At 32.7% G+C, this 13,564-nt stretch overlaps 1 protein-coding gene across 1 annotated transcript in view; it reads left to right on the forward strand.

The window, feature by feature from the left end:
- Positions 1-13,564, forward strand: part of EYS (eyes shut homolog) — a 401,433-nt gene that overhangs the window by 10,002 nt on the left and 377,867 nt on the right. Inside the window, exon 3 of the mRNA XM_074310593.1 lies at positions 10,136-10,289. The gene's annotated coding sequence lies outside the window, so the exon portion shown is untranslated. The remainder of the gene's footprint in view (positions 1-10,135; positions 10,290-13,564) is intronic.

Consider the following 13,564-nt stretch of genomic DNA (forward strand, 5'->3'; position numbering starts at 1 on the left):
GACTTTGATAGAAGAAGTAAATGTAAGGCAGATCATTAATCCCAAACACCTCACTCTTTCAACAACTGACCTGATTGTTTTGCTTAAAGAATACTTCATTCTGTACTTTCACAGTTGAATGTAAGAATAAAATATCAAATTCGTGTGAAATTTTAAAGATCAGGGTTGGTTTTTGTTTTGTTTTGTTTCTTTTGGTTTTTTGAACAAATTAAAGCTGAATATTGTCATTCTTCAAGAAAGACACTTCATCCCCTGAATCTTTGCCAAGAAGTATTTGTTTACCTGAAGCAGAAGTGTCCAAATGTAAATGCTGACCTAGGTTGTCTAATCCCTTTATGCAAAATAATAATAATGCTTTATTAGACCACTATGAAATGTGAAAGCAGCAGCTCATTTACAGGATAAAAAAAAAAATTCTTACAGCTTTTAACAAAAGCACAAATATAATTATTTTAAGTCAAAGTAAAATAGTTGTCTGACTTTCAGTCTTTTTATCTATATAAAATCAGTAGCAGTACCTTTGGGAAAAAGGTGTTTGTTCCAAACCAAAACAGCTTGTAGCCAAAGAAACAACAATGTTCAGAGAATCCTCTTTGGCTGAGCCTGTTCTGGCTCACCTTTGTACCACCACTCCCCTTGAAGACTTTGGCAATCCATGCCAAGACAATCCATACCATATCCAAGTTAGTATTCTTGTTTAAATAAATAAATACAAGCAGATGTATTCACTACATGAGGTGATTTTGCCTTTCATTTCCAAAGAACAACAAAAGCTAGAGGACTATAGGACAGTAAATCTGGAAGAGTAAAAACGCTTTAAAAATCATCCCTTCAACTTCATCATTTTATGAGAGTAGAAACAGGGGCAAAGTTAAGTGATTTATCCAAGGTCATGGTATTGGAAATGCAGAACTATTAAGTACTTTAAAAGTCATTAGTCTATCTCCTATATTTTATAAATGACTATACAGCCTAGAGTGGGATTCTTAAACTGAGGTCCTTAAACTTGACATCCTTTGTAGTCGGATATGTGTTAATTTAATGTCTTAAAAACATTATTCTGAGAAGGAATATAGATATCAATATATAAATATATGTGCAATCAGAAGGACAACTGGATGGCACAATATATAGTGTGATGAGACTGGAGGTAAGAGTATCTGAACTCAAATCTGGCTCATGGGGAAGTCATTTACTGTTTGCCTCAGTTTCCACTTTAGCAAAATGGGAGGAATGATAGCACTTGCCCTAAAGAGTTATTATGAGGATCAAATAAGTTAATATCTATATTAAGTCTAAATGCCTTAGCTTTGTACCTAGACCATAGTGGATACAATATGAATGCTAGCTATTATGATAATTCAGACTGCAAAATTGTACATGACACAAAAAAGCTAAGAACTCTGGCCTAGAAAGTCACTTGTTCAAGGTCATAAAGTTGAACAATAAGAGTTGGAAGGGTTCTTAGTGGCCTTTGAAATTAACCACACCATTCTAAAATTATAAATCTGAATCCAGATGCCTTAAATAATTCACTCGAGGTCATACAAATATTAAGTGGCAGAACCAATATGTGAAGGTTACCTAAGGCCAAACCCAGTACTCTTTTCTGATGTGTTATAGCATGGAGACTAGAAAAAAACTTTCCAATTCCTAAACCGAAGCTCTTTCCTTTCCACATGACCACCTTTCCAAAAATTATTTGGAAATAAAAGGACATAATCATTGTGATTTTTTTTTTCCTGTTGGTCATTCTATATAATTGTGATACTTAAAATGCAAAAGGATACAAGAAATTTCATGGCCTATGACTGGGATAAAAGCTTATATCCTCAAAGTATCTTTTCTTCTTTTAAAAAATTTATAACTTAACAATTCATTCCCCATGGTCAGACATCCTCTCTGCAGATTATTCCCTAAGAATATAGTCTTTATTCCCAGTACTTATCACCCTGATAAAATTTGTTTTGCCCTATGCCAGATGGACACGATGAATTTGTGGTGCAATTAGGCCCCCATAATTTAAAAAGTGGCCCTTAACTTGACTGAGGGGATCATTTTCCTTGTTTAAATCATTATATTATGTATAAAGGCAATTAAAAGGCTGAGCAGAAATTAAACCAGATGTTTCCTTTATGTTTTGTTGGCCTTGGCATGATTTTTCATTCCTGAACATTTGTATTTTGTTTCTACAATACTTTAAGAGATAAGGCAATAGTAATATCAGGCTGCTAAGCCAGTGTCAGCTTTGAAATATATTCCTCTTTCAAAACTGCAGATGTATGTTTTCCCAGTCTGCCTCTACAACTAATTGAAGTTGAAAAGGAATAAAAGACAGATGAAACTTGAGATCCTCATGGTGGTGGTTATAGGGGTAAAAAAAAAATCCTCAGAAATGAGAGTTAAAAAAAATTACCCACTGTGGGATGGGAAGTGGCATAAGAACCATAGTTGGGTTGAAAAGAATAGTCTTTTGTACTTGTCTCTGAACCAATTCTGAAATCTGGAACAAATTCAAAGAAGCTTCTAATAAAGCCAGAGAATAAGGATGAAACCTGGGGGAGGGGCGGAAGACACTTTAGGCACACTTAGAGAAAATGAACACTCTTCCCCAAGCTACTCCAATCTGGAGGTTTTGTCATGGGACATGTTACTATGGAGTTGGTTTCTCACAGTGTGATTTCTTTGAAAAGAAATAAGCATACCCTGTGGAAGTAGAGATCTTTGAGAATTTACAGCAGCCATTTGTCCAAGTCCCAGGAGGGAAATTACACGAGCAACTCCAGTCTGAGGACATGATTCAGTAGCAACTTTTAATACAAGAGAATGTTAGCATTTAAGTTGAAAGTGTGAGGCTCTTCCTCTGTATTTTGTCTAGATAGAAATTGGAAGCCCTAAACTTATTGGATCTTTTCTTTACTTGGGATTGGATAATGTGCCGTTAAGAGAAGTGTTTGGGGAGAAGACATGAGATATAAGAGATATATTGCTTACAGATAGTATTAGAGAAAAAGTTAGAATCCTAATAATAGTAGCTGGTGGTTATGTAGTTTTTTTTCCTGTTATTTCAGTCATATTCAACTCTTCAAGGCGTCATTTAGGGATTTTTTGGCAAGGATACTAAAGTGGTTTGCCATTTCTGTCTCTATTTTACATTTGAGGAAACTGAGGCAAACAGGATTGAGTGACGTATAAAATAACACAGTAAGTGTCTGAGGCCAGATTTGAACTCAAAAAGATGAGTTTTCCTGACTTCAGGCATGGTGTTCTATCTACTGCACCACATAGCTGTCCCTTACATGGTTTTAGGACTAAGTCTTTACTAATTACATATAAATTCTAATGTTGATAGAATATTTCCCTTTCTCTTCAATATAATTCCCAGAAAAATAGAAGTAGAAAACTGGGGAAATTTTTTTTTACATCTAAGGGTTCTGATAAAGGCCTCATTTCTAAAATACAGAGAGAACTGACTTTGATTTAGAAGAATATAAGCCATTCTCCAGTTGATAAATGGTTAAAGGATATGAACAAACAATTTTCAGATGAAGAAATTAAAACCATATGAAAAAATGCTCTAAATCACTATTAATAAGAGAAATGCAAATTAATACAACTCTGTGGTACACACTATACACACTCAGATTGGCTAAGATGACAGGAAAAGATAACAGTGAATGTTGGAGAGGATGTGGGAAAACTAGGATACTAATATATTGTTGGTGAAGTTGTGAACTGATCCAACCATTCTGGAGAGCAATTTGGAATTATGCCCAAAGGACTATCAAACTGTACATGCCCTTTGATCCAGCAGGGCCATTACTGGGCTTGTATCCCAAAGAGATCATAAAAGAGGAAAGGGCCTACATGTACAAAAATGTTTTAGCAGCTCTTTTTGGCAAGGAAATAGAAACTGAGTAGATTCCCATCAGTTGGAGAATGGCTGAAAAAGTTAAGATACATGAATGTTATGGAATAATATTCTATAAGAAACTATCAACCAGATGATTTCAGAAAGGCCTGGAGAGACTTCCATGAACTTTTCTAAATGAATAGAACCAAGAGAACATTACACACAACAACAGCAAAATTATATAATGATCAGTTCTGATGGACTTGGCTCTTTTCAACAGTGTTGTGATTCAGGCCAGTTCTAATGATCCTGTGATGGAGAGAGAGACATTTGTTCTCAGATCATGGGGAGTGAGTGTGAATGGCAACATAGTATTTTCACCTTTTTTGTTATTCTTTGCTTGCTTTTTATTTCTTTCATTTGTTTTCTTTTTTGATCTGATTTTTTGTGTGTGTACAGCATGGTAATTGTGGAAATATATGTAGAAGAATTGCACATATTTAACATATATTGGATTATTTACCATCTAAAGGAGAGGGTGGGGAAAAAGAAGTGAGAAAAAAAAATTGGAATTTGCAAGAGTGAGTGTTGAAAACTATGCATATGTTCTGAAAATAATATCTTTTTAAAAATTATTAAAAGACTTCATGGATACTTTTTTGATCTTATCCAAAGCTTTGCAATTCCATTAAATCCATTGATATTGGTTATAGTTTTTGCTTACCAAACCAGCAATGAACAGGGCTATGTTCCTTTTCAACCTCTGGTTTCTTTCTTAGTGTGAGCCTTCTATCCCCATTAAAGTTATTCAAAGGATTATAATCTCATCATTCAATTAGAAGTTGAACCCACATGAAAAATAAGTTTTCCCATAGTTTATATTGTTGTTGGAAGATTAATAGTCCATTTAAAATGCATCTTCATTTTCAGAGGAGGCATTCTCATGAAATAATCATGATGTTTTTCTTTCTTAATGGTCATCCATTAGACTTAACAGATAAGAGATTTTAGAGGCTCTTCAATTCAGCTTGAACACAGATCTTCTACAACATGCCTAAAAATAGAGCATCCAGGCTTTGCTTAATAACTATATCCCAAGGGCTGTTCTTTCCACTTTTGTATGCTTCTAATTTTTCGTTAGGGAGATTTTCCTCATATAAAGCCAAAATCTGCCTCTCTAAAACTTCACCCACATTGCCCTTAGATCTTCTCTGCAAGAATGAATAGAAGTGGAATCCTTTTTTCATTTGGCATTCCTTCATTTACTTGAAGATAACCCTGATGTTCTTTCTTTCCACCTCTCTTATCTCCTTATAAATCAAGAATGAATAGAAGTGGAATCCTTTTTTCATTTGGCATTCCTTCATTTACTTGAAGATAACCCTGATGTTCTTTCTTTCCACCTCTCTTATCTCCTTATAAATCAAATCTTGTCATGATCTCTGGTCCACTTCTCATCTAAGGTTCTCTCTTCTGAATGTTTCAGCTTCTGGGTCTCCTAAAATATAGCTCCAAGAACTAAGAAGGTGTGGCTGAAGCAGAAAAAGGCACAACTGGATGATTGCCTCTATAATTCTGGAGATTGTTTTGGGTTTTTTTTCCCTTCATGTAGCCTAGGCTAATATTTACTTTTTTGACAGTTATATAGTACAGTTGACCCATAATGTGCTTGTAGTACACACACACACACACACACACACACACACACACACACACACATACACACACACACACACACAAATATATTTTTTTCACATTAATACATATTAATATCTCATCACCTTAACTAAATTATGTGCTCTCTAAAACTAAGATTGTTATTTTATTCAAGTTCTCCCAAACAATGCTGGAAAAATAAGAGGCACTCAAAAGTTTCAAAATGAAAATTTACAGCCTGTACTCATGATTCTTCAATTCTTCTTAGTTATTCTCTAACTTTTACCAATCTTTTGTCCAGGCCCACAATTATTTTCAATATATTCAATATATATTCTGTTTGACACAGTAGTTTTCATGTTGTCTCCTAGATTGAACTGTGAGTTTTTTGAAAGCAGAGACTACCTTCTTAATTTATTTGCATTCCGAAAACTTAGCAGCAATGTACCTGGTATATTGGCTACCAACAAACATTTCCATCTTAGAGTTTGTTAAATATCCTGTCTTGATTTTCTCATCTATAAAGTAAAAATAATACCACCTGATATGCTATCACAGAATTAGTGAAGATATAGTGAGATGACATAGGAAATCCCTTTAAAAAACTCTTAAGTCCTAAAGTGTATATATATATATTTTTTTTTTTTAAATGGGGGTTGGAGGAAGGAGAAAGGAAGTGAGGTGGATTAAAAAGGGAATTGGTTTATAGGCCAAAAAATACCAGGATTCAAGTACTAACTCTCAAATATTGTTTACAATTGGGGCACCTTGGGGAAATCATTAAGACTTTATATTGGAGAGAAATTGCTAAAATGCTATGATAAAGGGAGTTTTCCCTTTCGGGAGTTCCTATAACACTGAAATCACAGGACCAGTTCCAAATATCTGTAAAGAAAGAGATATGTATCCTCATTTCTAAGTTACCAGGTATCTCCTTTTCAGTGGAACAGGAAAAAGAATTTGCCCACAACTAAATAATAAAGAGTACTTAATAGTGTTTTCAAATCTTTGGACAAAAAAAGTACAAGCTGAAATCCCTCCAAGTCTGGAGCATAGTTTTTCATAATCATGATATGTGCTTTCAAGGCCTCCTGTTTCACTTGAGCAATCTTGTCTTTAACTTAAAGTGGCACATGAATAGCTCATCCTATAAAGTTTAATATGTAAATGCATGGATCTATCTTCCTAACCATTACAATTAGCCATAATTTGCTTGAGTGGTAATTTTTTTTTGACAATTGAAGATTTTGTGCTTTCTCTTAATTTTACTGATTGTTACTAATTTCCAGTTCTTTATTCAAGATGTCAAAACACATTTGGATATTTTAATCGTTGGGATGTTTTAATATTTAATTTAAGAATTGCACAAATGTCTTTACAAAGTTTAAACTGTAAAATGAAGCACCCTTTGTGCTCTCTGACAAAGCTTTTGGATTGTACTTTAATCTTTTCAAGTGTTAGTTTTCAAGAGTTGTAGTATAATAGAAAAAGCGTTGAGAGTCGGGAGACTAGTCCAGCCTCTGCCACTAGCTGTGTGACCTTGGAAAGTCCCTTTACCTCTACTGGTTTGAGCTTCCTCATCTGTAAAATGAAAGAAATGAACTAGATGATCTCTAAGGACACTTCTACCCCGAACCTTCCATGGTCATAGAAAATTTCATTAAATAAGATCTACATGAATACAAACCAATCAGCTAGAAAGGAAATGGGAAGGTCAAGGGAGGAAATAAGCCAACTTTGATATTTTTTTTCCATAAAAAAAAAATTAATGTTTTGTCACCAATTTAAAATAGCAAGTCTCAGGTTTTCCATTTCCCTATCTAACCCAGTGTATATTCTTTGTTGCAATGGGCAAGTCACTTAATCTTTGTCCCTTAGGCACTTAATAAATCATCATTTACAGATCAAATATTACAATGGAAGAGTTTTTACACAAAGTGCTGCACTGTTGAAATTATATGTATACTTTTTTAAAAGAAAAAATGTAATCATTCCAATAGCCTTTTCTGTCAGTTTACCTTTAGAGAATATTGTAGCAAAAATAAAACAGCAATAACAAGTTTTTATCAAGTGCCTATTATGTGCCTAATAATGTATTACCAGATTAAGAGACAAAGATAAACACTTTGAACTACTTAGAATCAAATAATTACAGAATTTTATAAATGGGAAGACTCATCAATTATTTAATCCAACCCTTTCATTGTACAGATGGAGAAAAGTAAGACTGGCTAGATGAAATGACAGTCACCCCACTAGTTAAGTGAAAGTTGGGATTCTCATTATACACTTCAACAATGATACTGTATGAGGATGTATTCTGATGGAAGTGGATATCTTCAACATAGAGAAGAGCTAATCCAATTCCATTTGATCAATGATGGACAGAATCAGCTATACCCAGAAAAGGAACAAACACTGGGAAATGAGTGTAAACTGTTAGCATTTTTTTTTTTGTTTTTCTCCCCAGGTTATTTTTACCTTCCGAATCCAATTCTTCCTTTGCAATAACAACAACAACAACAAAATTCGGTTCTGCACATATATATTGTACCTAGGACATACTATAACATATTTAATATGTATGGGAATGCCTGCCATCTAGGGGGGGTGGTGGAGGGAATTAGGGGAAAAATCGGAACAGAAGGGAATACAAGGGATAATGTTGTAAAAAATATTATAATTATAAAATTAATTTTAAAAAAGTTGGGATTCTGTGGAATTTTGTTATACAAATACAAGAAAATGCCAATTATTAGAACAGTTACTATTGAATTTATACATCTATATATCTATAGACATATATAGGTATATGTCTATATCTATATATAAAATCAATCTTATTACAGGAGAGAAAATACGAAGGTCCAAATTGAATTTTAAATTTGCTTGCTTTTTTTTCCCACCATATCATTTTGAAAGTAACATTTGAGAATTATTTGACAGTGCAGCTAAGATTCATACTAGGATATTATTCTTCTAGTATCAGACTATCCATCCCTGTCATTGATTTCAGTGGTTGGATTTGCTCTAAAAATTATTCATTCTTGCATGATGCACTATACATCTTGGTTAATGTACATTATCAATCTTTAAGAGATAGTTTCTGAATGGTTCAAAATAATTCGAAATTTCATATTTATGATTAATCAATTTAGTAGAACTTAATATTTGTTCCTATTAAATGTTTGTCTTATTCAATTTTACCAATTCTAGCCTTTTGAAATATATTCATATCTGAATTATTTTATTCAGTAGCTTAACTATTTCCTACAACTTCATGTCATCTTTTAAGGGAAGTTATCTCTACCATTATCCTATGTTACACAGGACAGGGCCAAGGACACATCTCAATCATAGTTCACTAGATTTCTCTCTCAAATTGTTATATAACCATTTTCACATTCATCCTGGGATACTATCATCTTACCTCTATTTTTTTTTTCATTTTCTTTATAAGGACACCATGAAAGAGACTACCAAATTCTTTACTAAAATATATTAGACTGGGTTCTACAATCTTGCCCATTTCTACTATCCTATGTACCTTTTCAAAAAAAAGGAAATGAAGTTTCTCTGATATAATCCAATATAGATGAAATCATGATGGCTTTTTGTTGATTTCCTTTTCAAATGCTTACAGATCATCTATTTAATAACATGTAGAATCTTACTAGAAATATAAGTCAAATTTGTTGACTTATCCTATACAGAATCTAGAGTCTTTCACTTAAAATACCAATGCAACAAGAGTAGGAAGAGAAACAACACCCAAGTTAAGTAAATCCATTCTCCTTTAAGTTTGATGACTTCAAATTCATCAAAGATTATGAAAAGACATTTCATATACTTAAATGCATTTTCTTATTGATTACCAGTATAAAAAATGGAAAGGGGGGAGGAGCATTGAAGGTAATCCATTGGGGAGCAGAAATGTATATAGTTCAAATGAATATGAATTTTTTCCTTGCCCTATTATCATTGGCATCTTGATATTTATTCTCTAATGGGAGCTGTCCTGAAAGTGAAGATCTCTCTTTTCTATGTGGCAGAAAGAAGTAGAAGCTCATTAAAAAATAATTTTCATTTCATATGATAAGAATGTAAGGTCCTTGAGGCAGAAACTTTCACTTTCATCTTTGCATCCCCACTATCCAACATGTTGGCTCGCAAATAGCAAGTGCTTAATAAATGTTTTTGAATTATTTTATGACAATCTGTTTATATGCTTTCTTGGTATATAAAGAAAATCATCTGGTTCCCTTTTTTGAGTGGGAAGAAAGACATTATGAAAAGGCAGTTGTTGCATGTAATTATAAATAAGTAATCATCAAGTTTTGGTTAGAAAATGTAATTAATTGGCTAAGCAACCAACTAATTTATATTAATGGATTAATGTCTGAATCAGTCTGATATGCTGATGAAAGTGGAAGTAAAATCTGTTTTTTTATTTCAAGCAAAATGCTGATTGAAACCAGTAAGGATGATCAGCCACCTGCTTAAATATTTATTTTAATTGACATCCTAAAATATTAAATAATATTGAAATAATAAGAGTGCGTACATATCACTGTGAATGTATGTTGATCAACGATACTATTGAATTATGTTGTTGTTTTTTTAAAGCTGGTGAGAAGAATTTGGGGAAACCATTTCTTCACCTGTATCTTGTGGAAGGCATTCCTACAGTTGAGCTTGGATGCAGCAGCTCCCAGTGGATCTTGACTCTTTCTGCCAACCATAGCATCAATAAAGATGTACTCCTACCTATAACACTAAGGTATGAAAAAATAATTAGAAGTTATGAGAACTATCGTGTCTAGTTACAATTCCCATATAAAATATTTGTTTTATTTGAATAAGTAAGTGAAATCTGTTGGAAATTATTCCCTTCCACCATTAATGACCATTAAACAAACTCCTAGGAGACACTTTTTCAATATAGTACATAACAACAAACTGAATTTTTAAAATATCTTGATCCTTGGTTAGTTTATATTTTGAACAAACCAATAGTAATTTAAAATTATTCAACTCCTTTGAAAATTACCATTTAATTGTAATGAAAAATGCTGAATGATTGGGTTAAGATAAAAACTTAAAGTAACAACACACTTTAAAGCAAAATAGCATATGATCTTATAGATAAAAAGTAGTATCTGCTTTGCAGAGAAAATAAAAATATTAAATTCTGCTCCATATTAAGGAGAAATGGACTTTGGAGTTTGCAGAGGAAATTAAGCAATCTATATTTATATTAATATAAAGATAATGTCTAATAATATTAATATTTGAACTTAGAAGAGGCTGATCTAGAAAGAAGATTTTTCATGATGTTAAATATTTTAAAGTATCACTGATCTTGAATGCGAGAGGTCTGAGTTCAATACCTACCTCAAAAATTTACTGGTGATATGCCTAATACCTTATTTAATCTCATAGAACCTTTTTATTTCCTTTTCTATAAAACTGGGCTGATACTACTTATGTTACTTAACTCAAAAGGTAGCTATGAGGAAGGTGCTTTATACATCCTATAGAACTGTAATAACAAAAATTGTCATGATTAATGTTTATACCATATCTCAAGTTCATTAACCATTTCAAACTCCTTTATGGCATAAGATGCACATATTAAATAGCTAAAAGACTAATCTTGGATCTGCTTCCTCACTCAAGTCATTTTTGAAAAGGGGTAGTGATTATCTTGTTTACTTCATAATACTCTAAGTCATCAGAGAATGTGAATGAATACTTTTTTGTGTATTAGAAAGTGCTATTAGAGGCATCCTGGCAGAGTGGATTTGGATTTAAGGAGACCTAATTTCCAATCTCTGGCACATACTAGTTGTTTGACTATAAGCAAATATTCAATATATACTCAATATTCTCATACAATTCTTTATGACTATAAGATGCAAATCAAAAGTCAGTCTTCTTTAGGAGAGAAAATATCTTGACTGGGTTTTGAAATAGCAATAAAAGCACAGACACTCTGCCAAATGCTACAAAGAATATTGGGGATGATGGCAATTTTGAGAATTTATTTCAGTGATGACATCATCATTGAAAAGGTCATGTTTAAAGAAAAAATGTCCCCCAACCAAAAATTAAACTCGAAATACAAAAATTAAAAGGAGAAATCAATAAAATTGAAAGTAAAAAAAACTATTGAATTAATAAATAAAACCAAGAGTTGGTTTTATGAAAAAGCCAATAAAATAGATAAACCTTTGGTAAATTTGATCAAAAAAAAGAAAGAGGAAAATCAAATTGATAGTCTTACAAATGAAAAGGGGGATCTTTCCACCAATGAAGAGGAAATTAGAGAAATAATAAGGAGTTACTTTGCCCAACTTTATGCCAATAAATTTGATAACTTAAGTGAAATGGATGACTTCCTCCAAAAATATAGGCTCCCTAGATTAACAGAGGAGGAGATAAATTGCTTAAATAGTCCCATTTCAGAAAAAGAAATAGAACAAGCTATTAATCAACTCCCCAGGAAAAAATCCCCAGGGCCAGATGGATTCACATGTGAATTCTACCAAACATTTAAAGAACAATTAGCCCCAATGTTATATAAATTATTTGAAAAAATAGGGGATGAAGGAGTCCTACCAAATTCCTTTTATGACACAGACATGGTACTGATACCTAAACCTGGTAGATCGAAAACTGAGAAAGAAAATTATAGACCAATCTCCTTAATGAATATTGATGCTAAAATCTTAAATAAGATATTAGCAAAAAGACTTCAGAAAATCATCTCCAAGATAATACACTATGATCAAGTAGGATTTATTCCAGGAATGCAGGGCTGGTTTAATATTAGGAAAACTATTAATATAATTGACCATATTAATAATCAAATTAATAAGAACCATATGATCATCTCAATAGATGCAGAAAAAGCATTTGACAAAATCCAACATCCATTCCTACTAAAAACTCTTGAGAGTATAGGAATAAATGGATTATTCCTTAGAATAATCAGGAGTATATATTTAAGACCGTCAGTAAGCATAATATGCAATAGAAATAAACTGCAACCTTTCCCAGTAAGATCAGGAGTGAAACAAGGTTGCCCACTATCACCATTACTATTCAATATAGTACTAGAAACGCTAGCCTCGGCAATAAGAGCCGAGAAAGAGATTCAAGGAATTAGAGTAGGAAATGAGGAAATTAAACTATCACTTTTTGCAGATGACATGATGGTATACTTAGAGAACCCCAAAGACTCTGCTAAAAAGCTACTAGAAATAATTCAAAATTTCAGCAAAGTGGCAGGATACAAAATAAATCCACATAAATCCTCGGCATTTTTATATATCACTAACAAAATGCAACAGCAAGAGATACAAAGAGAAATTCCATTCCAAACAAATGTTGATAGTATAAAATATTTGGGAATCCATCTACCAAAGAAAAGTCAGGAATTATATGAGAAAAATTACAAAACACTTGCCACAAAATTAAAATCAGATTTAAATAATTGGAAAGACATTCAGTGCTCTTGGATAGGCCGAGCGAATATAATAAAGATGACAATACTCCCCAAACTAATCTATTTATTTAGTGCTATACCAATCAGACTCCCAAGAAACTATTTTAATGACCTAGAAAAAATAACAACAAAATTCATATGGAAGAATAAAAGGTCAAGAATTGCAAGGGAACTAATGAAAAAAAACTCAGAGGAAGGTGGTCTAAGTGTACCTGATCTAAAGCTATATTATATAGCAGCAGTCACCAAAACCATTTGGTATTGGCTAAGAAATAGACCGGTAGATCAGTGGAACAGATTAGATACAAAGGACAAAAAAGGGTACATCTATAGCAATCTAATCTTTGACAAACCCAAAGATTCCAACATTAGGGATAAAAATTCATTATTCGGAAAAAACTGTTGGGAAAACTGGAAATTAGTATGGCAGAAATTAGATATGGATCCACACTTAACACCATATACCAAGATAAGATCAAAATGGGTCCATGATTTAGGCATAAAGAGGGAGATAATAAATAGATTAGAGGAACAGAGGATAATCT

This window comes from Sminthopsis crassicaudata, chromosome 4, assembly GCF_048593235.1.
Source record: "Sminthopsis crassicaudata isolate SCR6 chromosome 4, ASM4859323v1, whole genome shotgun sequence".
Lineage (NCBI taxonomy): Eukaryota > Metazoa > Chordata > Mammalia > Dasyuromorphia > Dasyuridae > Sminthopsis > Sminthopsis crassicaudata.